The sequence below is a fragment of the Felis catus genome, chromosome B2 (genome assembly GCF_018350175.1).
Source record: "Felis catus isolate Fca126 chromosome B2, F.catus_Fca126_mat1.0, whole genome shotgun sequence".
In the NCBI taxonomy this organism is placed as follows: Eukaryota; Metazoa; Chordata; class Mammalia; order Carnivora; family Felidae; genus Felis; species Felis catus.
The window spans coordinates 23,195,979-23,222,142 of NC_058372.1; the positions used below are offsets into that span (position 1 = coordinate 23,195,979).

A 26,164-nucleotide genomic window follows, 5' to 3' on the forward strand; every position below is an offset into this window, starting at 1 on the left:
ACCTCCTGTACTATTGGGGCACATGGTAGCTGCCCAATATATACATTTGTTTGACAAATATTATTGATAATATTATTATGGCTTCTAACATCCCCTCAGGAGTCAAAACATTAAGTACTTGCATACATTACTTAGTACATTAATAGAAAAGGATTGGGCTAGGGAGAGAGGCTCTTCTAACTCAACAAGTGAACTTAAAATATACAACAGATATTCAGCCTGAAGTCATCAGTCCACGTTTGCTCTCTAGCTCGTAAGGATTTAATGTGAGGCAGGAGAAGAGAAGAAGATCTGGATGAGGCCCCTCCAAAAGCTGTCACACCAAGGTGGCCAGCTTCATGCCAAAGGGCCTACAAGGCACCATCCCTCCTATCAATAGGGTTCTATACACCCCTTAGTGTTTCTAGCACTCTGGACAGTTTCATTTTTCTTTCACATTTTCAAGGAAGAATTTGTACTCAGGACCTGCTTCAAGGACTGCAGACAATTCACAAGAAGCTCTGAAAAGTGCTACACAAAATGGCTGGTTGTCTCATCCCTCATATGACTGAATTATTCATTTAAGAGATAAGTATATCAAAACTCAAAAGGATGTCAAAACCTGGGAGTCTCCTGACCCCACATCTGGCCCATGGGAGCCACAGAGCACCTAGTAGAGAACACTAGCTCAGGACATGATCTCTGCCCTCACCTGCTCCACGTTATCATCAAGCTGCTTACCCTCCCTCAGCATTCACTTGCCAATTAGCTAAATGGGGATCTGTAGCTAAAATGAATTAGAAAGGCAGAGAAAGTCTTTGAAAACAGTAAATGCTACTGTCATTTGTTAGTGTTAATACCATTATACAATCTGCTCAAGGCAGTGACAATGCTACACTAAGACAAACACACACGAGATCCATTCAAATCAGTAATCACCTCCCATAGTCCATCATCAAAAGCCAATCGGGAAGATATTAAATGCTTACCCGTTAATATTTAATAGTGTTTATTTTACAAAACCATCTCCCCTCCCCACAAACACAGAAGAATGGAGGGAGAGGAGAAGGAGAAAGGAGTAAGGTTCCAGGTACAGTCTAGTCTCTGAAGTTTCACCAGGTGTGAGTAGAGAGACTGGCCTCTCCACTCCATAGGGGGCCCCTGGAAATCCCATAAATTGCAGCATCACAGTTATTTTTGCCACAATGGTTTTGAATGCCTTAAAAATGCCAGATAGCTCGAACCCAACAGACAGACCCCACAGCACTTGGCACACTTCCATCCTCCACTGGACAAAGTCCCCTTAGGTGGCCAGGGCACATGCATACAGCTGGAGAAAGTTGGAGCCACCTAGGGCTCCACCACCATTGCTGGCATTGTAGGAGGAATGAGAAGACGACAGGGACAATGTGGGAGAGTTTTGTTCAAATGGTAGTCTTCATCTCCTGACCAGGTTGGGACTTACAGTCACCTTGGCTGTTCTGCTGGCCTTCCACACAGGCTCCTGGTCCTCATGCCACTGATTTTCTGTCTTAGAGAACAAAGTAAAGGTGGGAATGACAGCACTCTGCTGCTTAGGTTGACAGAGACACTTGTCTCCACCACATGGGACGGGGAAAGACAACACTGTTCTTGGGATCAGCCGTAGGCAGGGACTTCACAGTGACAGAGTGCTCTTCAGCTGGGGTGTCTTAGTAGTCCAAAGCCAGCAGATGGTCTTTAATTCTTCATGCCTCAGGCCTATCATTGAGTCGTGGATCTCTTCCCACTTGTAGCACATGGACAGCATCGACTCAGACTGCCAGGGATCCTTGTAGTCAGGGAGTGGCTCAATGGAAGGCCTCAGTTCCTCTTCAGGACCCATGTCTATCCATGAATCCCTCATAATTTCCTCTAAAATGTCTCTGTCACTGTGGTTGTAGATCAGGAATTTCTTAAGCAGGCTTTCACTCTCTATGGACATGATGAAAGAAAAGTCATATACTCCATCCAATACCTAAGCCCACAGGTCTTTGAATTCCAATCCCTCAAAATGTAGGAAACTGGTGACCATAATAAAAAAAGGATGATTCCAATGCTCCAAATATCCACCTAGGGGGCATCATAATTATGACTCCAAAAAAATTCCAGAGAATAAGGAGGTCTGCCACAAGAGGTCTGCCACAAGAGGTATTCAGCTTATGCATTTACACATTACCAAAGCCAAAGTCCACAACCTCGATATTAAGGTCAACAACAAAAAGCAAGTTCTCTGGCTCTAAGTCCCTGTGGACAACACTCTTCTGGTGGTAGCACTGTACATGGACACTGTCCAGAAAATGTGCTACAAGCCTCTTTCTCATGTAGCCATGGTCCACCAAGTAATCAAATATCTCTCCTCCACTAGTAGACACCCTGACCAGGTAGAATGGTCCTGGATCAAGATCATGTCAAACAGTTTCACATTATTAGGATAATTCGAGACCTTTATGTTTCAGACTTCAAGGAATAGTCTCTGGGGGCTAGAAAATCTCTGCCGGAATCTATTAATGATATTCACAGCCACCTTTGTCCCATAATATGCTGAGTCAACATGACCTTGGTGAAGCTGCCTGGCCAATAGTCATAAGAAGCTGCTGTCAATACGAATGTCTTCATCAGTACAGATGGTGCAAAACCCTGCAGCATGGCAACTTGCTAACTACACTAATAATACTAACAACAATACTAAAAAATTTTAAATCAATAAAAAAGAAAAACATAGAAAAACATAAGAAAAAAATAAGAGACTTGAAAAATAAAAGAAAAATAAAGAAAAAAGAATGAGGACAAATGAAAGTAAAATAATTTTCTTAAAAAAAGGAAATAATTTAAAAGAAAATAAATAAAAAGAACAAACAAAAAAGACAAAAAGCCAAACAGGAAAAAAGCTAACTGTGGTCAACATCCCTCAGGTCACCAAAACTCAGCTTCCTGGGTAAAAGAACCAAAAACCTTAGGGCCAACCATGGACTCCTACAGGTGCATGAAGTTCCCTAACAATGGTTCCTTATGAGGTCATAGCAAGAAATGCACCATTCACTACCGGGAATAATCCACAGTGCTTTCTCACATTTGTCTCAAGACAAATTTTTTTAAGAAAGAGAGGGGGATTACCCCAAGAGATTTTTTTTATGTGGTTGTTAGCCATCAATAGCAACTTACGAAAATGTAAAACATATAAGATGCTTCAGTGGCCTTTTCATTTCTAGTTTGGAAAGCTACAATAACATTTGTCTTTTAAATAACATTTTTAATAACATTTGTCTTTTAAAGCTCATATGTCGGGGCGCCTGGGTGGCGCAGTCGGTTAAGCGTCCGACTTCAGCCAGGTCACGATCTTGCGGTCCGTGAGTTCGAGCCCCGCGTCGGGCTCTGGGCTGATGGCTCAGAGCCTGGAGCCTGTTTGCGATTCTGTGTCTCCCTCTCTCTCTGCCCCTCGCCCGTTCATGCTCTCTCTCTGTCCCAAAAATAAATGAACGTTGAAAAAAAAAAAAAAAGAGCTCGTATGTCTACACTTAGTATATTCAATTCCTTTTCCTTTAAGGTCTGAGAGATTCACCTCAAAATGATACCACTGGCAGAGTGATACTATATAACAAAAATTTCTGTTACATAAGAGACAATAAGGTGCATGATTAACATACACAGAGCTGAAGGGAACAAGACTTTTGGTATTTATTTTGTTTTGGTATTTATTTGTTCTTTACACTTTTGCCCAGAGTCTTTGGAGGTTCTACTCTTCCATGAGCCAGAGATCCTGCTATGTCCATTTCAGTAATTTTTAAGCATAGAGACTGAAGCTGCAAGTTGAGAAATTCACCCTTTTTAAAACTAACAAGTCATAAAATTCCATGTCTGTATTATTCAGCAATGGGTGTGGGCATGGATACTGGGTGCCAGGCATGGCACCAGTGCCTCAGGAGAGGGAAGCAAGAAGCCCCTGGACTTATTCCTTCTCTGACACTCCTCCTTTCTTTATGTAGATCCAAGTTTCTGACCTGTATCATTTCCCTTCTCTCTGAAGAACTTTTTTTAACACTTCCTGCCAGACAGATTTACTAGTGAAAAGTTCCTTCAATTTTTGAGAAACTCTTCTGCACTCTTCTGTCACTTCTGCAGGATAATTTTACTAGATTATAGCATTGTTTCAAAGATATTGTGAGTTCAGTTCCAGACCATCACAATGAAGTGAATATCATAATAAAATGAGTCAAATTAATTTTTCCTAGTGCATATAAAAGCTATATTTACTGGCATCTATTAGGTATGCAATAGCATCATGCCTGAAAAACAATGTGCATAACTATTTAAAAAACACGTTTATTACTCAAAAGCGTTGACCATCATCTGACCTTTCATCAAGTTGTAATCTCTTTACTGGTGGAGGATCTTGCCTCCATGTTGCTGGCTGCTGACTGATCAGGGTGGTGGTTGCTGAAGGATGGGGTGGCTACAACAATTCTTTTTTTTATTTTTAATTTTTATTTTTGAGAGAGACAGAGACAGAGCGAGAGAGCATGAGCGGGGGAGGGGCAGAGAGACAGAGAGGGAGACACAGAATCTGAAGCAGGCTCCAGGCTCTGAACTGTCAGCACAGTTCCCAACGTGGGGCTTGAACCCCTTAACCACGAGATCATGACCTAGGACGAAGTCTGACACTTAACCTACTGAGCCACCGAAGCGCCCCTATGGCAATTTCTTAAATAATACAACAATGAAGTCAGCCACACCTACTGAGTCCTCCCCTCAGGAACAATTTCTCTGTGGCTTGTAACGCTGTTTGGTAGCATTTTACCCACAATAGAATTTCTTTCAAATTGGAGACCATCCTTTCAAACCCTGGCACTGCATTTATCAACTAAGTTATGTAATATTCTAAATCTTCTGTTGCATTCCAACAGCCTTCACAGCAACGTCACCGGGAACCCACTTTCTTTGCTCATCTGTAACAAGCAGCTCCTCATCCGTTCAACTTTGATCACAAGATGGCAGCAGTGCAGTCACATCCTCAGGCTCCACTTCTAATTCTAGTTCTCTGGCTGTTTCCACCCCAACTGTAGTCACGTGCCCCAATAAAGTCCTGAACCCCTCAAAGTCATCCACGAGGATGAGAATCAACTTCTTCCAAACTCCTATTCATGTTGGTATCTTGACCTCTTCCCATCAGTCACCAATTTTCTTAATGGCATGGAAAATGGTGAATCTGTTCCTGAAGGTTTTCAATTGACTTTGCTTAGAACCATCAGAGGAATCACTCTTTATGGCAGTTCTAGCCTTACAATATGTATTTGTTAAATAATAAAACTTGAATGTTGAAGTTACTCCTTGATCCATGGGCTGGAGAATGGATGCTGTGTCAGCCGGCATGAAAACAACATCATGTTGTTACATCTCCAACTGATGTCTTGGCTGACCAGGTGCACTGTCAACAAGCAGGAATATTTTAAGGGGAATCTTTTGTTTGTTTGTTTTTCTTTTTTCTGAGCAGTAGGTCTCAACAGTGGGCTTAAAATATTCAGTTAAATCATGTTGTAAACAGATGTGCTACCATCCAGGCTTTGTTGTTCCATTTACAGGGCACAGGCAGAATAGTTTAACATAATTCTTAAGGGCCCTAGGATTTTGGAATGGCGAATGAGCACTGACTTCAACTTGAAGTCACCAGCTGCTTTATACCCTGACAGGAGAGTCAGTCTGTCCTTTAAAGCTTTGAGGTGAGGCACTGACCTCTCCTCTCCTACTATGAAAGTCCTAGATGACATCTTCCAATAGAAGGCTGTTTGGTCTACGTTGAACACCTGCCGTTTAATGCAGCCACCTTCATGAATTATCTTAGCTAGCTATATCTTCTCGATAACCAGCTACAGTTTCTACGTTAGCCCTGCTGCTTTACCTTGCACTTTGATATTACAAATATGGATTCTTCCCTTAAACTTCGTGAACCCCTTCTAGCTTCAAACTTTTCTTTAGCAGCTTCCACGTCTCTCTCCCCTTCACAGAATTGAAGAGAGTTAGGGCCTTGGTCTGGATTAGCATTTGGTCTAAGGGAATGTTGTAGCTGGTTTGATCTTCTATCCAAGCCGCTAAAACTTTCTACATATCAGTAAACAAGCTACTTTGCTTTCTCATCATTCGTGTGATCCCTGGAGCAGCACTTTTAATTTTCTTCAAGAACTTTTCCTTTGCATTCACAACTTGGCTAGCTTTTTGGTGCAAGTGGCCTACCTTCTGGCCTGTCTCGGCATTTGACATGACTTCCTCACTAAGCTTCATCATTTCTAGCTTTCAATTTAAAGTGAGAGACGTACAACTCTTCCTTTCACTTGAACAGTTAGAAGCCATGATAGGGTAACTGGCTTAATTTCAATATTCCTATGTCTTAGGAAATAGGGAGGCCCAAGAAATGGGGGAACAGCTGGTCAGTGGAGCAGTCAGAATACAGACAGTATTTATTAATTCAGTTCACCATCTTATCCTGGCACGCTTGTGGCACCTCAAAACAATTACAAGAGGAACATTGAAGATCACTGGTCACAGAGCACCATACCGAATATAATAATCATGGAAAAGTTTGAAATATTGTGAGGGTTATCAAAATATGACACAGAAACATGAAGTGAGAAATTGTTGTTGGAAAAATGGCACCAACATACTTGTTTGATGCAGGATTGCCACAAACCTTCAATTTGCAAAAAACACAGAGTGTGCAAAATTCAGTAAAGCAAAGGACAGTAAAACAAGATACGCCTGTACAGACTTCAAGGTTAACTGTTTTTTCTGATTTGCTTATGTGGATTCTGAATAGAAATCTAGTGTAATTCTTACCCTTGAGCCTTATACAGGTAAGGTATTTATCTCTTCTGGATTTACTCAAGACTTTCTCTTTTGTCTTTTTCTGCAGTTTTAATATGCTATGTCTAAGCACAGATTTTTTGAAATTTGCCTGCATAGCGTTCTCTGTGCTTCCTAGATTTGTGGTTTGATGACTGTCATCAATTTGGGGAAATGTCTCAGCCATTATTACTTCAAATATTTCTTCTTTTCCTCTTTATTCTTTTGGTATTCCCAATACACATATTTTATAGCTTTTAATTGTCCTATAGTTCTTAAACATTCTGTTCTGGTAATTTTTTTTTTCTTTTTTTCCCTTTGCTTTTCAGTTGGGCAAGTTTCTCTTGACGAATCTGCAAACTCATTGACTGTTTCCTTGGCCCCAGTCCAGTCTACTGGGGACCCAAAAGGCATTCTTCATTTCTCTTACAGTGTTTCATTTCTAGCATTAATTCTGATTCTTTCCAGAGTTTCCACCTCTCTGCTTATATCTATCTGTTCTTGAATTTTGCCCACTTTTTCCATTAGAACCCTTAGCATATTAATTATACATATTTTAAATGCTCAGTCTGATCATTCAATAATCTCTTCTGTATCTGACTATGGTTCTTCTGATGCTTCATTAGTCTCTTCAAACTGTGTTTTGCCTTTTAGTGTGCCTTGTAATCTTTTGTTGAAAGCCAGACATGATGCATTGTGTAAAAGGAACTAAGGCCTTTAGTGTGAGGTTGTATGTGTATCTGGCTAGGAGGTAAGCTGCGTTTACTGTTGGTTTTAGGTGGCAAGAGGCTAAAAATTCCTCTAGTGTCACTGTTTTTGTCTTTCCTGATGCCTTAGGCTTTCTCTTACAAGAGTTTGAGCCTTGCTGTTGATAATCCCATGTTATTATCCAGGACCATGACTGATATGGTAGTTAAGGTACATAGTGCTATAATTAGGTCTCAGCCTTTTAGGGAGCCTGTGCCCCTGGACTGTGACTTTCACAGGTGTTACTCAGCTTTCTTCTTCCCCCTAAGGTGAAACCAAAAGTCTAGAATAGGCTGGAAATGGGTACTTCCCATTCCCCAAGTCAGTTAGGTTCTGTTAGGTAAAACCCAGGTCTGTTAGGCTTTAGTGAAGTAGTATCTTTTACGGCAGGCTTTTGTTAAGGAGAACAGAATGCTTTGGATATATTTCAAAATGGTTTCTTTTCCCCTCCTACTGCCAGAAACAGGAGAGGACTTTTCTGAGACTCTGGTGGGGCTTCTGGAAGTAAAATTCATGAAAGCGCAGAGCCCTTCTCCCCAATACAAGGCCCTGGTAGTTTTTAACTCTCACCCACAAGCCTCTAGAAATTCACCTGTTACAGTTTAACTGTTCCTAACAGTCCTGGTGGGGGAAGGGCAGGAGGGAGGGGAGCAAGGGCTGGGCATGGGAGGGCTCTACTCTTGGACTTCTACTTCTGGTAAACCGTGATTCTTGCTATGCACTCCTCTTTCCATTTCTTGGGCCAGCAATTTACTCTGTGACCTCAATTCTCTCATGGATCTGAGAAGAATTGTTGATTTTCAGTTTGTTGATCTTATTTTCTCACTATGAGGACAGGACAGTGGACTTGTAAGGTCTTCACATGTTGTCCCATGAAACTGTTTGGTTTAGTAATGTGTCATTTTGGTGATATTATAGTCCTATTTTTTTTTTAATTTTTTTTTCCAACGTTTATTTATTTTTGGGACAGAGAGAGACAGAGCATGAACGGGGGAGGGGCAGAGAGAGAGGGAGACACAGAATCGGAAACAGGCTCCAGGCTCTGAGCCATCAGCCCAGAACCTGACGCAGGGCTCGAACCCACGGACCGCGAGATCGTGACCTGGCTGAAGTCGGACGCTTAGCCGACTGCGCAACCCAGGCGCCCCAATATTATAGTCCTATTTACAATGCTCAAAACTACAAAAATCTGTTTATTTCAAGTATTTTGTTTATAACATGCTATATGGAAATACTACTTGCATACAGAAAAAACACTCAGCACATATGAGTGTTTAGAAAAGCAGCTAATCCTTCCTACAGTGCCACCCAACCTAGATGTATCTTGCACAGTACATCTGACATTTAAAAATCTCTCTGTTTGGATTACAACGATCTTTTCTTTATAAATAACTTCTAAAACCAGATGTCAGCCAACACAAATATGGCTCCATTAGTCAGTGAAGGCTGCCAGTTAAGCATCTGGATAGCCACCAGCATGCCTCTCCATAATGAAGCCCTTGCAGATGACAGAGTGAGCACAAGCAGAATATGCTGCTTTATTTCTAATGCACAACTCATTTGTTGATGCCATGCAAGGCGGCAGGAGGCAAATGATTTCATTTCATATGAAGCAGGTTCCTATATGGTTGTTTATCATGGTCATTTACCTCTGAACATGCATGTATAACCAGCCCATCATAAGTGTGTTAGGTGTTTGGGTGCCCTCTATTCCCCCTTTCTCCAAAAATCATCTTACTCTTTAGAAACAAAATATTCTTTTCAAAATAATATGTTGCCAATGGTGTATCTTGATGCTTTGGGAAATACATGTTTTGTTGCTAGTATATCATTCTTTCTTTGGAAGATGGGGAAAGCTATTACTTCACCACAAATACTTAAGAACTTACTCTTACTATTTCTCAAACTGTGGAATGTTTTTTTTTCCAGATTATATTTTCATAACTTAGCTCCTTCGTCTTACCATTAAATGAATTTCCCTTCTAACTGTAATTTCTGGCTTCAAAACTTATTTACCTCAGTAAATCTACAGTGAAATTCATTACATGTAATTTATGACTTTAGAATCACATTCACATCAACAAACCAAAATGTCACACAGTGTTTGATTTTACTATGGGGTTCTGCAGGTGTCGCAAACATGTAAAGAGATGAGACAACTATCCACAAAGCTATGATAATGGGGAAAGGTCAGATAACACATATATATAAAGGAATACTCACCTTGCCTGACATTGTCCATCATTATGTGGAGGTCTTAACCCTTATTAACGTTTGTCCAAGATTCTCATAGCAATATTAGTTGTTTATCTAATATTCAGGCAGACTGTTCCTTATCCCAAAAGATTATTCCTAAAATCCAAATAATTTAAACCTTATGTTATGAAAGATTCCTAAACCTCTTCAAAACCAAGAATCCATCAGCAAGATCATCAACCACCAATTATCTCCACCCACAATTTGCCAGCTTTATCATTTCAGATTTTTGTATATTAGATTTTCCTGAAATAGAGCACAACTGAACTTTTGTTACACAGACTGTATTTCTTTCTCAAAGAAATCCAGATTGCTATATAAAAGTTGCCTCAAAAATTCTCAAGAATCTTCTCAGATAAAAGTAATATAAATTCTCAATTCAATTATATGAAAGAGTAATGAAACTTCTATTTCCCAAACTGAAATATAAGCTTTTTAGATGCCACTGACCCACAGGGCCAACAGGCCTTCCATGGATCACAAATATGGGGAGAATCCCCTTACTCGATGGCTTAATGCACATAAGATATTCAAGATCACTAATCATTAGAGAAAAAACATCCATTCAAACAGCAGACAAGATATAAGCTCTAACTGAGGAGAAATCAGACTAGAGGAAGTTCACCACATAAGGTCAGTGCTTAGTAGAGACCCAAGAGACTTCCTCAGCTATTCCTTGGAAGGAGAATCCAGCAGTGCTGGTGATCCCTGCCGAAACACAGAAACGACCTACCCCATCCCCCACATCATCCCTGCTTTCCCTGCTCCCACTGGCCTCAATCAAGTGATAACTCCGCTCTGCCCCACACACCCCATCCCGCCCACCACAAGTTCTACTGAATCCATCTCTTCAATATCTCAGGGATCCATCTTCCTCTTTCCATCCCTACTGTCATTGCCTCCATCAGGCCACCTTTATTTATCTAAGGGACCCTTGACTACATTCCCTTAGTCCAGTCTCAGCTTTCTCAATCTATTTTCCCCCAAACAACCAGCAATATCTTCCAAACTACAGGTCTGATCAAGTCACTCTACTGGTGATGCACCTGGATAGCTCAGTTGGTTAAGCGACCAACTTCAGCTCAGGTCATAATCTCATGGCTCATGAGTTCGAGCCCCACGTAGGGCTCTGTGCTGACAGCTCAGAGCCTGGAGCCTGCTTCAGATTCTGTGTCTCCCTCTCTCTCTGCTCCTCCCCCACTCACTCTCTCTCTCAAAAATAAATAAACATTAAAAATTTTTTTTTTTAAGTCATTCTACTAGAAAAATCATTTAGTGGCTCTTCCATACCAAAAAATGTCTCTGTGGATAAAATCCTTATGCCTCAGCATAATTATACAGACCTCCATAAATTGGCTTGGATGTTCCCAAATTTTGCTACACATGGAAATCTGGGAAGCTTTGCAACTTCCAATGTCTTGGCATACCCCATCCCAACTAAGTCACAATGCCTGCAGGCAGGAGCCAAGTATCAGTATTTTTTCATTTCCAAGTGACTCCAAAGTCAACAAAGCTTTGGGAAACAATGCTTCCCTCTAGAGATTCACCTCCTACAACTCTCTGACTCCAAGCCACAAACTAGCCTCCCTGACCCATTTTCTGTTTTTCAATAATCCAAGGCTTTGCTGAGGCTGTTCCCTGTGAACACTCTTCCCTCAGTTAAGACTTGTACAAATCAATGTCCTAAAAGAGCTCCCAGTACATTTTAGCAGAGTCCTTAAAGAATTCTCTATCAGAAATTACTTTCTGGGGAAACAATCAACAAAACTAAAAGGCAACCTACTGAATAGGAGAAGATATTTGCAAATGACATATCCAATAAAGGGTCAGTATCTGAAAAATACAAAGAACTAATAAAACTCAATACCCAAAAATTAATCCAATTAAAAAAGGATAGAAAACACGAACAGACATTTCTCCAAAGATGACATACAGATGGCCAACAGACCCATGAAAAGGCGCTCAATATCACTCATCATCAGGAAAATGCAAGCAAAACTACCATGAGATATCACCTCACACCCATCAGAATGGCTAAAATAAATAAAAAACACAAGAAACAGCAAGTATTGGCAAGGATGTGGAGAAAAAGGAACCCTCATGCACTGTTGGTGAAAATGCAAACTGCTGCAGCCGTTGTGGTAACTAGTACAAAGGTTCCTCAAATAATTAAAAATAGAAATACCATATGATCTGGGAATCACACTACTGGATATTTACCTGAAACATACAAAAACACAATTCAAAGGGATACATGCACCCCTATGTTTACTACAGCATTATTTACAATAGCCAAATTATAGGTGCATCCCAAGTATCCATCAACAGATGAATGGATAAAGATGTGGTATATGGTACACACACACATAGGAATATTATTCAGCCATAAAAAAGAATGAAATCTTACCATCTCCAACAACCACTGAATCCAATGGATGGAGCTACAGTACACTGCCAAGTGAAATAAGTCAGTCAGAAAAAAACAAATACTATATGATTTCACTCATATGTAAAATAAAGAAACAAAATAAATGAACAAGGGAAAAAAGAAAACAAGAAACAGACTCTTACCTGCAGAGAACAAACTGATGGTTACCAGGTGTGGGGGTACAGGAGAGAGGGAATTGGTGAAGGGGATTAAGAGTACGCTATCATGATGAGCACTGAGTAATGTATAGAATTGTTGAATCACTATATACACCTAAAACTAATATAACATTTGGCATCTTAACTATATTGGAATTAAAATTTACAAAAGGAAAGAATGAATTATCTTCTGGAAATACCCAATCAAGTCACTGACAAGGAAAGCACATATTAAACAGCTATACATACAGATCTGTGCTGTGAAAGTTGTGATGTGTAAGTGGTAAATGCAGTTGGGAATCAGCTAAGACAATAAAGTATGGCCCTAAACCACTTGGCTTTTATCCAATAAATTTTTATACTTTGCTAAAAAAGAAAGAAAGAAAGAAAGAAAGAAAGAAAGAAAGAAAGAAAGAAAGAAAGAAAGAAAGAAAGAAAGAAAGAAAGAAAGAAAGAAAGAAAGAAAAAGGAAAGTATAAAACTAGCAGTAAAGTATAAGTGACTGCATAACCAGAACTAGCTGACAACAGTCTCTCTGGGTGTGCACAACCTGGGACCTAGGTAAGGATTTTGTGGCATATTCTAGCCTGGGATTTGTCTGGCATATCCCTCACAGACAAGAATCCCCAAACGTGGGATTCAGATGATTCTCTAGTTAACCATTATCTGTTTAAATAACATTGAGATTTGTTTTTAGGGTATTGGTTATTTGTATTTTGCTGGTAAGCTTGCTCTGCACTCCTACCACCTTCCAAATATACACACGTACACACACACACACACACACACACACACACACACACACACATGCAAAATCTCTCTCTGTATCTCTCTGTCTCTCTCCCTCTCTTCTCAAATCTCAGTTAAAGGCCATGCCTATAGGTTCCCTGGCAACATGTGCTTCCCCTATTATACCACTGAATACACGGTGTTGGGTCTTCCTATTGATCAGACAGCAACCCCACTAAACACCAAGTTCTCTGGAAGCCAGGGGCAAATCCTCCTTGGTGACCACACATCCCCAAAAGGAAGCATCAGATGGAAGCTCCTAAGGAAAGGGACTGCGCCCTCGCCGTTGAACAGCTGTCTCCAGCACATCCAGCACTGGCACATACTAGGCACTCCATTGTTTATTCAAGTCCAGGTTGGATCCCTTAAAAACAGTAAATCAATACTTGCCACTGGGGTCTTGAAATTTTGAGAGATGGCTCTTTAAGAAAGAACAGCCGGAATAGGAGGCAGGAATAAAGTGCCTCATAATTTCTAGCACATCCTGGAAATTATCCTACTTTTCAAAACCCTCTTCAAAGAGGACATTCCCAGCAGCTACAGAAATGAACCCAAACTTTAAGTTTTGATATTCCCAGTTCTTTCTCCTGTCTTACTATAATATTCTGTACCATTGTTAACGTTTTTTCCAGGTTGGTGATATTGCCCTCCAATGTCAAACAATAAGTCCTCAAATAATAAAGACTATTCCCAGGGCTGTTAGGAAGAATAAGTGAGAATGTAAAAAAATAAAATAAGTCTTCTGGAACACAAGAAAATACTATACAAATGTAAGTTATGAGACTTATAGATTAATAGCAAGCAAAACCCAAAAGAAATTCTTATTGAAATTTTTATACTTTAATTTCTGGGGATAAATGAATGCCATGAATGAAACTGCATCACTTTTGAATTAAAGGCACATTCACAAGGATTGCAGCTTCATTCATAATCTGAATTGCTTCCAGAAGATGGTCCCAAATCATGTGCTTTTTTCTAAATTATCTACCAGTTTCAGACGTTGCACACATCTAAAAAGCTCATTAGAAGTCAAAGAGCTTTATGTACCTAAATTTGGTTTGTGAATGAATATGTTTATTGCATAAAACCCATTAACATTCAGAAGACCCTATGATGCATGGAAAATTATTTAAACTAACTTTTACCCCCAAAGAAATCTACAGTGGGTAAATTCACACGGGGCCACGATGGAGATGTTATACCACTATGGATCAGAAATGCATTACAGTTATGCAAGAAGGCAGTTTGTGAGTGGCTTTTTGTCTCTCATTCTGACAGCGAGATCCAATCATGAGCCTCTAGTTCCATCACTTACAAACCTTCAGGTTCTTGGGGCACCTGGGTGGCTCAGTCAGTTAAGCATCCAACTTCGGCTCAGGTCATGATCTCACAGTTCGTGGTACAAGCCCCACGTCGGGCTCTGTGCTGACAGCTCAGAGCCTGGAGCCTGCTTCAGATTCTGTGTCTCCCTCTCTCTCTCTGCCCCTCCCCTGCTCATGCTCTGTCTCTCTCTGTCTCAAAAATAAAACATTAAAAAAAAATTTTTTTTAATTAAAAAATAAAAACCTTCAGATTCTCACCAACCCCCCCCCCACCATGTTTAAGCTTAAGAAGAGGCTGATGGCCCTCTTCTTAGTTAGATAAACCACCAAGATCAAAAATTGAAAAGGTCTCAATCTTAACAGGGCTTCATATATCTAAAGAGGACAGGATGAACAAATTAAGTTGATCTGAGTCTCATACCACCATCTACAAGAAAGTTTTACAGAATTTTTTCTACATAACATTTGTTAAGGAGTGTAGATATATAAATGTTCTAATACAGAGAAAGAAAACTCTATAAACTCATACTCAGATAACCCCTGTTGAGTTAAAAATAATTGAACAGACTATAAGCACACACACACACACACACAAAATTCCAACAGTACCCCCCCTCAATCTCTACCTCAGTTACTTTGTCACCTTTCTTAATGTTTCCTATTTTGGAAAGAGTGGGGGATTTATTTAATCTATCTATAAAACATTCTCTTCGAGTATTTCTATAAGCAGGGTCATAGGCCACATCTTGCTTTTCATTTAAGAACAACATGCACTGGCATTTTTTCCTCTGTCAGCACATTATACGTACTCCTCACTCTTTGGACAGCTACAGATCATACTACCATTTGGGGGTGCCAGGATTTATTTAACCAGTGCCACACTGAGATGCTCTGGTCTCCCAGGTTTTTGCTATAGCAAATGATGCTGGAATAAGCATCCTTGCCCACATAACTTAGCACATCACTGTGTTAAGTACAGAAGGAAGGTGATTTTTTAAAGGTGGGATTCCTAGGGAAAAAAGCATACGCAATCTACTTTGATACTGTCTGTATATCTTATGTTTTTGTGGTGAGAGTTTCTGTTTGCCGAAATTCTCATGAGCGCTTAGAATTTTATTATTATTTTTTTTTTTTTTTTTGCCTAACTGGTCAAAAATAATACCTCATTGACATACCTGTATATTTTGTATACTGTATATTTTTTCTTAAACTACCAATTCTCTCTCTCTCTCTCTCTCTCTCTCTCTTTCACACACACATACACACACACACACACACACACACACACACACACTATCGGATTAATAGTTTTTCATTATTTCATTTTTCATTATGAATTCTTTTAAAATTAAGAATTGTTTTGGGGCGCCTGGGTGGCGCAGTCGGTTAAGCTTCCGACTTCAGCCAGGTCACGATCTCGCGGTCCGTGAGTTCGAGCCCCGCGTCAGGCTCTGGGCTGATGGCTCAGAGCCTGGAGCCTGTTTCCGATTCTGTGTCTCCCTCTCTCTCTGCCCCTCCCCCGTTCATGCTCTGTCTCTCTCTGTCCCAAAAATAAATAAACATTGAAAAAAAAAATTTTTTTTTAATTAAAAAAAAATAAAATAAAATTAAGAATTGTTTTAAAATTAAGATAGTTACTGGCAACTCTTTCTTAGCCACGTGTGTTACAAATATATGGCTTAGAGAAAGGTCTTCACCATTCCAAAATTATAAATAAGTCCATCCATGTTTTCTTACAGTTTTACTTCTTTGTATTTTCATGCTTTAATCTTTGATCTATAGGGAATTCACCTTGGTGTAAAGAATGAAAGAGAAAAAAATGCATTTTGTTTAATCTTGTTTCCCTGAACATTTAAATTATTGGAAAATCTATTTTCTACAGTGGTTTGAAAACCATCATTACCATAATCCAATTTCAGGTCCATTTCAGGTTTACTTCTGGATACTATTTTGTTCTGTTGATCTGTCTGCCTATTTCTTCTTTTGTAGCAAGAAGTTGAAGTTACCCAGTTCCAGCGTTTAAGTAATGATACCTTCATAATGTATCTTAACATACAGTAAGTCCAGGTGCTGCTCCTTCTTCATTTTCCAGAATTTCCCAGGTTTTTCTCACATTTTTATTTTTGCAGATGAATTCTGTATCATTTGCCAACTCCCTCCGTAAACAACAAAACTCTTTTGAATTGGGAAAGCACCGGTTTTACAAATTTCTAGAGAACTGACCCCTTTCAATATTGAGCCTTCCTTTCTAAACTCTTCCTTTTTCCATTTCTTCAACCCTCCTATCATAGCCCTTTAAAGTTTTCATCATATAACTCTTCCACATTTCTTATTCCAAGTTTATCCACAACTGTTCTAAAAACCTAGTTTTAAACATATTTTGTTGGATAGGTAATATACAGAAACACTACAAAATTAAAAAGATACAAAGGGATATAAATTAAAAGGTAAAGCTCCCTCCCACCCCTATCCCCCAGCCATCTAGATTTCTTCCCTGGAAATCATTTCAAATCTGCATCAGATGTAAATCATTTTGCTGTTAGGAAATTAGTATGTCCTCTCTTTAAACAGAAAAGCTCGAGGCTAAAATGAATCTCACGCACCCCAGGTCTTAACGATAACCCTCGCTCCTGCCAGTCAGCCTGGATTCCTACTTCTCCTTAAATCTTCCATATCTAATCCACCAGTAAGTCCTAATGCATCTACCCCAGGTTCATCTACTTCTTCCCTAATTCAGCTAGACTACAGAATCAGAGAAGGCAGAGACCCCGCTGACTTCATGTCTGTTTATCCCGTACACAGCACACTGACTGGCACAGAATGTTAACAGTGCACCACTGCCCCATGCATACAAAGTGCCTGATGTAGTACTGCATGTTAGAACAGCAGTCACAATGGGGGCTACACAAAGGGGGGTCTGCAGGTGCCTAGTGCCAACCTATGGTAGGAAAGGACAAAAAAGTAGGTACAAAAATCCTTTTGGAACAATTAGGCTGCCACATTCTTCCAATAATTCACGTTTCTCAAAATTTACAAAAATCAACAACAGAATAGAAATAAAAAATTATGATCTTTTGCCACAGATGGTTTAAGAAGCAGGGGCATGTAAGCCACCAGTATCTCATGCCTAGACTACACTGGTAGGCATCCAATGAGACTCACTGCTTCCTCTCTTGCCTACCTCCAATCCATTTCTACAGTGATCCTTCTAGAGAGTAACACAGAACCACAGCCGTGCAGCTCAAATCCTTCAGTGCTCACCCTCAGCATTCACCAGGACCTACAAATCTCCACATCACTGGGCTCCTTCCCGCTTCTGTGACCTCACCCATTATCTGTTTTGTTACCATCTGGGTGCCGGGCTCTGTCTGCCTTCCCAGGACATACCACTGTCTTTCTGCCTTGAGGCCATTATATGGCACGCTCCCTCAGCTAGGAATACCTGGCCCAGTAGATACTCAATAAACTGAGAAAAGAATTAATGGAAGAAGAATAATTTTATAGCAGGCTACATTTAAAAAGTAAAAAAATTCTCACATCCATGCCCCATTTTTTTGATAAAAATAAAAACCTCACACTCTCCCTTTTAGACTTTTTTTTTAAAGATTTATTTTTAAGTAATCTCTATACCCCGTGTGGGGCTTGAACCCGCAACCCTAAGACCAAGAGTCGCGCACTCTACTGAATGAGCCAGCCAGGCACCCCTTCCTTTACTTCAGTCTTCAAAGATTCTCATATCTTGAAGCAATGTGAGTAGGGTGTAGGTAAGGCAGAAGATAAAGCACAATGTGGGATCCTGTCCTCCCAAAACCAAGTGTGCAGGGCAGCTCTGTGTTCTAACCACCCGCCCTTTAAGATTCCCACAGGCACCACCCTTTCCTAACCACCACCCACAACTGTAAGCTGAGCTGAGGTAATTCATAAAACAGGAAATCAAATAATTAACAAATATATGCCAGAATGTTCAAACTCACTGGCAACCAAACAAAAAATTAAAAACTCAATGCTATTATTTTGTTTATCAAGTTAACAAAGCTTAAACAGCAATAATAACCAACATTAATGTGCAGTGTGTGGTTAGTTTCCAATGTTTGGCATTCGTAGTATCAACTTATGGAAAACAATATATACAATATTATACAACATAAAACCCTGTGTATATGTTTTGTGTGTGTGTGTCTGTAACATCAAAATGTTTTATCTTTTTTGACCAGCAATTCAACTCTGAGAAAACACCCTAAAGAACTAATCCTAAATACATACCAAGCTTCATACATAAAAAGCTCACTAGAGGATAATTTGTAATTGGGAAAATACTGGAGCTGTGCCAATCAATTTCTCTCAGAAGAAAGAGGGAGCCCATCACTACTGACTGAACAGACATTGCACCCAGGTCTGTCTCCATGACTGAGGGGCAGTGCAAAACCCCACTGATGAAAAAGGGCTGAGCCTGTGGTCCAGACACTGCCAGAATAAGCAAATATTTTAGTAACTGTCTCCTGATGAAAAATTCAGGTGTCTGTAAAGGAAATTATATAACAAGGAAAAACATGCATTAAGTAGAAAGAAAAAACACTTGCATAAATAGACTGATTACAAGCACATAAAAATTACATATAGGAAAGGAATGGCAGACAATTTTGAAACATTATAAGTGGGTTGCATTCAACTAGAAGGAACTTGGGTTAATTTTCTCTCTTCTTTCAGTTTTTCCTCATTTTCTAAATTTTTGAGAACAAGCTTATAGTTCCTATCACAAACAAACAAAAAAAAAATTAGTCCCTTTGAGACCAAACAAAGTAAAAAAGTGCCTACCTCAGCAAGTTGTAACAAAATGTTTATCCACAGTGTTAAGAATCTTCTAGCTTCTTTTACTGTATAACCATATTACTGGTTATTGCACAGAAAGCAGTATGGAGCTAGAAACCATCCTGTCCACTAGTCGACAAATAGGATTAACAAGATTATCTTCGTGCTCTCCCAGGAAAAAAGTGGTTTACACTCTGAGACAGTTTTAAACAGTGGCACCATGCATAAAGTAAGCTATTCAGTCATACCAAGGACAAACATTTCTACCCCAAAGTTATAGAAACACAGTAAAAGCCCTCTGAAATGTAAATACTCATAAATTTCAAACCCGATTACCCAGTAGCTATAACTACTGACAGCTTATGTGGTTAACATCAATTTCAAGAGGCCTCAAGCCATTGCAGACTGAGCAGGCTGTAGTCATCCACAAATCATTCAAATCCCAGGGCAGACATCACATGGCTGTTAGAAGGACCCGGAGACTGTTCATTCTCCCTCCTGCTTTGTCTCCTCAGTGGTGCCATTTGGCATTCACCACGGGCACTTCCCTCACTATTAAAGCCTTTAGCTTTAGAATTTCAACTGTACAAACAAATGTGCTTGTCACATTCAGGATGAGAGGTTACAAAGAGGAAGGAAGAAAAAACACCACACAGACGATGCAACACTGAGGTTTAGATTTCAGTCACACAAGAGAAATCAAGAAACTCAAAGTTAATGCTCCCTTGACAACCTTAAATCTCTACTCCGCACGTATGAATCATAATCAGAGTTTTATTAGGGTCACAACTGCAGCAAATACACACTCAAATCATGTATCACAACTAACACTGAGCATTCTTCCTCTGAAATAAAAAGTTTATATTCAAATCCAGAGATAACGCAAAGCTGTAATTTTGTATGAAACTGAATTTGGATCCCGCGCTATCCCTTGACCTCTATGGCTCTGGACCCTATCTGACTATTGCATCAAGGTCACAATCTCTTTAACACATCTGTGCAGCTACAAGAGAGGGGAAATGTGGGCATATGGCAAAGTAAACTCCAAACATAGATCTGGTGAGGGTATGGGGGGACAGGAGTAGCAAAACAAGTGACCTAAGTTCTGTCAACACCATGTAGTGGAAGGGACACCAGAGCAGGAACCAAAGGACCAGGTCTGAGTTCCCAGTTATCATCCACTATCTGTATGATCTTGAGGAAGACACTTGGCCTTACCAGGCTGGGTTTCTTCATCTGTTGAACAAGGAGATCCTGTGAGATGATGTGGGAAGTAAAACACACAAGTGAGAGGTCTTTTCCAGCATTACCTTTGTCAGGTAATTTCTCCACCAAAGCATCCTCCTCCTTTACCCCTGGGAGATCTGCTGCAGGTTTTACATGAGAACCCAGGACCAGTGCAGTCCTGTCAGGTCACTGCAAGGCTTTGGTAGAACTCCTGGGACCACGAGGATGCAGCCTTCATTTCCCCCATTCATTCAGTCAGTCAGTCAGTCAGTCAGATGACACAAAGCCACCACTACATCCATAACATACAAAATAATATGCTAGACAATCCAGGGGACAGGTATAAAAAGTAACGATTTTAAAAAGTACAGTCCCTCTTCAAGGCATTTAATGTTTACAGTCCAATGGGAAACAAAGAATTAGAGGAAACTGTAATGGCACAGATCTAGAACAAATTACTAATGAAGCAAAGTACCTTTCCAGCTGAGGCCTAGATAAGACCTCAAAATCCTCAACACAAGCATTCCATTATGAAAGACTGTAGTTATCAGGTGAGGGAACTGATAGACTGTAGTTATCAGGTGAGGGAAGTTTTGCTGCCCAGGTAGGCCTGCTCCTGAGCATATGCCCAGATACCTCCCCTACCTGTCCTAGGACTCCTTCAAATTCCACCTTCACTTCCAAATCATTAGGTATTCTCAGAAAGGAGAGGGCCACTAAGAACCTCATCACAGTGGCTAAAGGTTGTTAACTAACTTTTGCCAATTTTAAAAATTTTCAAAATTCCAGAGAAACAGGAAATACACATAAGTTGCTTTATTCCTTGTCTAACACACTGCAATACTAAACACTGAACTGGACAATTACTACACTGGCATTAGACACCTAATATATTCCTATTAACAAGAATATGCATAATGTCATTGAGGCTTAAATCAACACACACAGGAATCCATGAGTTTTGCGTGCACACGTGCATACGCACACACACACCCACACACACACACACACCCTTCTCCTCTCCTACTCTGAGAGGCCACATCCCTAACCCTGGCTAGCCATCTGGGAAACAAATGACTTTGTGATGGCATTGTAAATTGGTTCCACTCCTCTGGAAAGCAATCTGGCAATATGTTTTAGAAGCCATAAAATTCTTCATACTCTTTGACCTAGTAATGCCACACCTGGGACTCTCTCATAAGAATCTAATTCAAAATATGGAAATACTTACACGCACAAAGATATACCTTATGGTGTTATTAATAATTGTGAAAAGGTGGGAGCAATGTACTTGCCAACAACAGAGCTAAATAATTAATGGTACAGTACCACAACAGAATATTATACAACCATTAAAATGGTAATGATGTAGATTATGTAGCAATAAAGGGGAATGCAGACAGAAAACAACAGGCACAAATATGTAAAAATCATTGCAGAAAAGTTTAAAAACTGATAATCACTGTTTTAGGATGGTAAATGGAGGTGTTTTTTCCCTTTTTATTTATCTTTTTGTCATATAGTATTCTTTTAGGGGTGCTTGGGTGGCTCAGTTAAGCAACAGACTCTTTTTTCAATGTTATTTGAGAGACAGACAGGCAGGTGGAGGAGGGACAGAAAGGGAGAGAGAGATCATTTTGACCTGAGCCAAAATCAAGAGTCGGACACTTAACCAACTGAGTCACCTACGCGCCCCTCAGGTGCCCTTAAGTGACTGACTCGATTTCAGCTCAGTCATCATCTCATGATTCGTGAGATCGAGCCTCACATTGGGCTCTACACTGATAGCATGGAGTCTGCTTGGGATTTTCTCTGTCCCTGTCATCTCTCAAAATAAACATTTACAAAATAGAGAGAGAGAATCCTTTTGAAAAAAATGGAAGGCAGGCTTTTAATCTTAAGAATAAAGAGGAAAGGGGCCACATCAGAGAGTAAAGCCTGCTCTCTTACCCAGAGAGGAAGGGGACCAGAGGCATTTCACACTGCATGAGGGTCTGGAATTCGTATGCACAGCGCAGCTTCATGGAGAACCTTCTGGAGGTGTCCCATATTGTCAACGATTACCAAAAAAATGAGCAGTGCCCACCAGCTAACCCCATTCAACTCCCTCCATTATGAGCATCCTGAGGCAGAGAATTCCCCAAGCACACCACACATGCTGTCAGCTTAGTTCTCTGTTAAAGAGATTTATATGGGGTCATATGAGGCTGTACAATAATTCATTTAAAGGAAATAAGCTCGGATTTTCACATTTGGAGCAATGAGGAATGTCTGTGGCAAGAAATGTAATAATCAGAAAGATGGGAGGAAGAAAGCAGAAACATCTGTCACTTGTAGGGAAGCAGAGTGTGGCAGCAGAGGGTGTGTGTCCCAGGGACAGGAGTCAAAGTAAGAGCAGGACTGGCCTCTCCTGGGCTGACTCAGGGATGAAGGAAGCAGGAAGTCAGGAAGAATATTTAATCCTAACCAGATGGAAACGGATTTAAACTTGGAGCCATTCAACCCTACATGCAGTTTCAGCCCTGTGTCCAGCCTGGGGACCAGCCCTACACTGGGAGATCTTGGGGGACTCCAGGCCAGTTTTAAAGGGCCAACACTGAGTGAGTCTTGTAGATTCTCTGCTTTGCAGCTCTTGTGTTCTTGCACTTATCTGTTGGCCAAACACCTCATTTACCATGCAGTGTCAACAACCAAGTTCTAACCTCCCCTCTATATTTTAATTTCTACTCTAAGGCCCTGCCCTGGAAGGCCACAGAGCAACTGACTTCAAATTTAAAATTATATTACCTTCCTCTCTGTAGACCTTGGGAAAATTACTTAATCTGTCCAAACCTCAGTTCCTTTATCTTTAAATTTGTACCTGTACCATAAGATCATTATCAGTTTCAAAAGAAATAACGAATGTAAACCATAGTATCAGATGCATCATAATGCTAAAATAAAAGTTTGCTACACATGCCCTCTTGTTCCTCAACTACTAGCATCTGGCCTGTCTCCCTTCCTCCACTACTCCTGCCCATTAAACATGAATAGCATGGCCCACTCTCTATTGGTTATACCTTATACCAACCACACACCTGGAAACAGCTTGCCCTCTGGAACCCTACTATCCAAACCGAGACACTCATTTCTGAGCCATGATCTGACTCCACTTTCCCACAGATATAACACCTTAGACAAAGAGGAAGCACACAGCAATCCTTTCAAAGCTGGGATGGTGAGGTCATACTGCCTGCGTTCAAAGCCCTGTTCTTTCACCTGTTAATGTGACTTTGGTCAAGCTACTTAATCCCTCTGCGCCTCAATTTTCCCATCTATAAAACAGATATAAAACTGTTGTATCAAGTATATTAACAAAATTCTGAGAGCTCTATCTAGCACCTAGGAACCAGGTACATTTTTTAACTTTGACTCCCCATGAGAGTATTTAGGTAGAGGTATTTGGTTAGCTACGTATGCTATCCCACATTAGCAGACAAGTCAAACATCTTTGCTTCTCTCTGGCACTGGCATAGATTAAGTAGGCTTTCTAGGGTAAAGGCTTGCTATCCCCAGTGTGGTGCACAGACAAGCACTGGCATCACGTGGGCGTTCCTTAGAAACGCAGATTCTCGGGACCCATCTAGCCCAACTGAAGCAGAACCATTTTGTATGCCAGGTCACCTCGGGTTCTTGTGATAACACAGATCTAGGTGGGGAGAGGTACCTGAAGCCACTCTGTTAGGACCACACATGGGAGCAGCAGGTGCTACAATGAAAGGAGCACCCTGCATTCCAAAAAGAAAGGGCACCACGATGTGACAAAACTGTCATCTTGGCATTTGTAAGGGGACAAGGAGGGAGATGGGCATGATTGGTAATGACGGAAGAGTGTACAGCTACGAAGATAAATGGCACAAGGAGCTTCTCACTAAGTTCTTAGAGGGGAGGGACCATGTCTTACTCACCTTGGTTTTTTAACAGAGACTGACTGACATAGAGGAAGTGAATGGCTCACTGTAAGCATCCGACACTAGCTTTACTTTTGTTTAATAATCCCCATTTTCAATTAGATTAGAACGTTTGTTAGTTTTACAAAAAAAACACCATGGTTTTACTGTTATATTTGTGGCCCCTCCCATCCTACCGTAATATAAAATTTGATTCTACACTTCCTATATGAAGATGCCACAAACTATCATTGAGGGAAGGGAACCATTTCTGAACTGTTCCCGTTAGAAATGGTCCTGGCTTTGAAAGCCCCTGAGGGGGCACTGGGACTAGAAGAAGGGGCCAGAAGAACATCCTTCTCCACATGTTGTTAAAGAGAATTTGCTGCCTTTTCATTTCAAACATCTGGCATGTTAAAACTAAGTTAAGGTGACAGAAAATTAAGTGCCCCGTTGTTACAACCCTTGACCTTTTCTTAGTGACATGTGTAACTAATTAGCCCCTGGAGGTCAACAACCAGGGAATAATTAGAGGGAAGGTGATGGAGAATCAAATGAGAGTACAGAGCAGAAAAAAATCATTCCAACTGATCCAAGATCCCCTTCAGGTCCTTGCAGGGGAGCACAGCCTTCATTTTCTAAGACATCAGAAATGAACAGACGCCCTTGCCTTTGATCTGAGCAATGAGTCCCCCTCACCCATCAGGCCTTCACTCCACCCCTCCACACAAACCTGTCACCAAGGTAATGAACTTAAGTGGAGAAATCCACACAAATGGGAGAAGACAGCCACCTCCCCACTCCAGCCCCCACAACCATTATGAAATTACCTAAATGTGAATGCTAGATCAAACCCAAATGTGTCTCTCTTTGAAAAAACCAAGGAGGATGAATGACAGATGTCCCTACGAGAATTTCCTGCATCACTCTGAATTAGCAGCTATGTATGAATACAAATAAACATAACATTATGTATGCTTATACTACATACATACCTAAGCGCATACACATATACCTGTACAGATTTCTCTGCTCTGCCCGTATCTGCAAGGTTTCGGAGTGGGTCAGGAAGTCCTTGTCCTCCACTACTGGAGTAACACAAACATTTTCTACCCTTAAGTGAGGTCTCTGATACACAGCAGGAAAAGCACCACAGGTCATATATCCTTTCTGCTTCAACCGCTGACAGAGCTCTCATAAACACACAGAATACAAACAATGACGAAGTTAGAAAATTTTACATCTAAATACTCATTTTTAAAACAAAATCAAAGCAAGGAGAATACTTGGTTCCCCAAACCCCAAATCTCATCTCTGGACTTTGACGAAGTTTCAACCAAATAATCTTAAAGCCACAGTACAACACAGGGAGAAGGGTGCCAGATCCTTCACTGCCTTTTTAAATAAACTCAAAACGGCCCAGGAGAGGCTCAGACAAAACATTCCTCTAAACCAGACTGACTGTGCAGTTTACTCAGATACAGCCAGATTTCCCAAAGTAATGATACGGCTGAGTGTCTAAATACACAGGCCGGCAGGCACTACAGGTACTAAGGGTCTAAATGAGAAGACTTCCAGAACTGCAGAAACATCAGCTCTGATGTCACAACAGTCTTCAGTTTACAAAATGAAACTGCCATTAGAACTCAGCGACCTGGAGCTTGCGTT

The 26,164-nt window shown here is 40.5% G+C and overlaps 1 protein-coding gene across 36 annotated transcripts in view; it reads right to left on the reverse strand.

Moving 5' to 3' along the window:
- The window catches only part of FARS2 (phenylalanyl-tRNA synthetase 2, mitochondrial), a 618,373-nt gene that overhangs the window by 538,138 nt on the left and 54,071 nt on the right, over positions 1 to 26,164 (reverse strand). For 2 of the 36 annotated variants that reach the window (XM_045058545.1, XM_045058532.1), the window contains exon 3: positions 9,802 to 9,930. The exons of 32 other annotated variants lie outside the window; for them this stretch is intronic. The gene's annotated coding sequence lies outside the window, so the exon portion shown is untranslated. Of the gene's footprint in view, positions 1 to 4,930; positions 8,488 to 9,801; positions 9,931 to 26,164 lie in introns of those variants that run through there. 2 more of the 36 variants (XM_045058550.1, XM_045058543.1) reach the window with 1 other exon arrangement.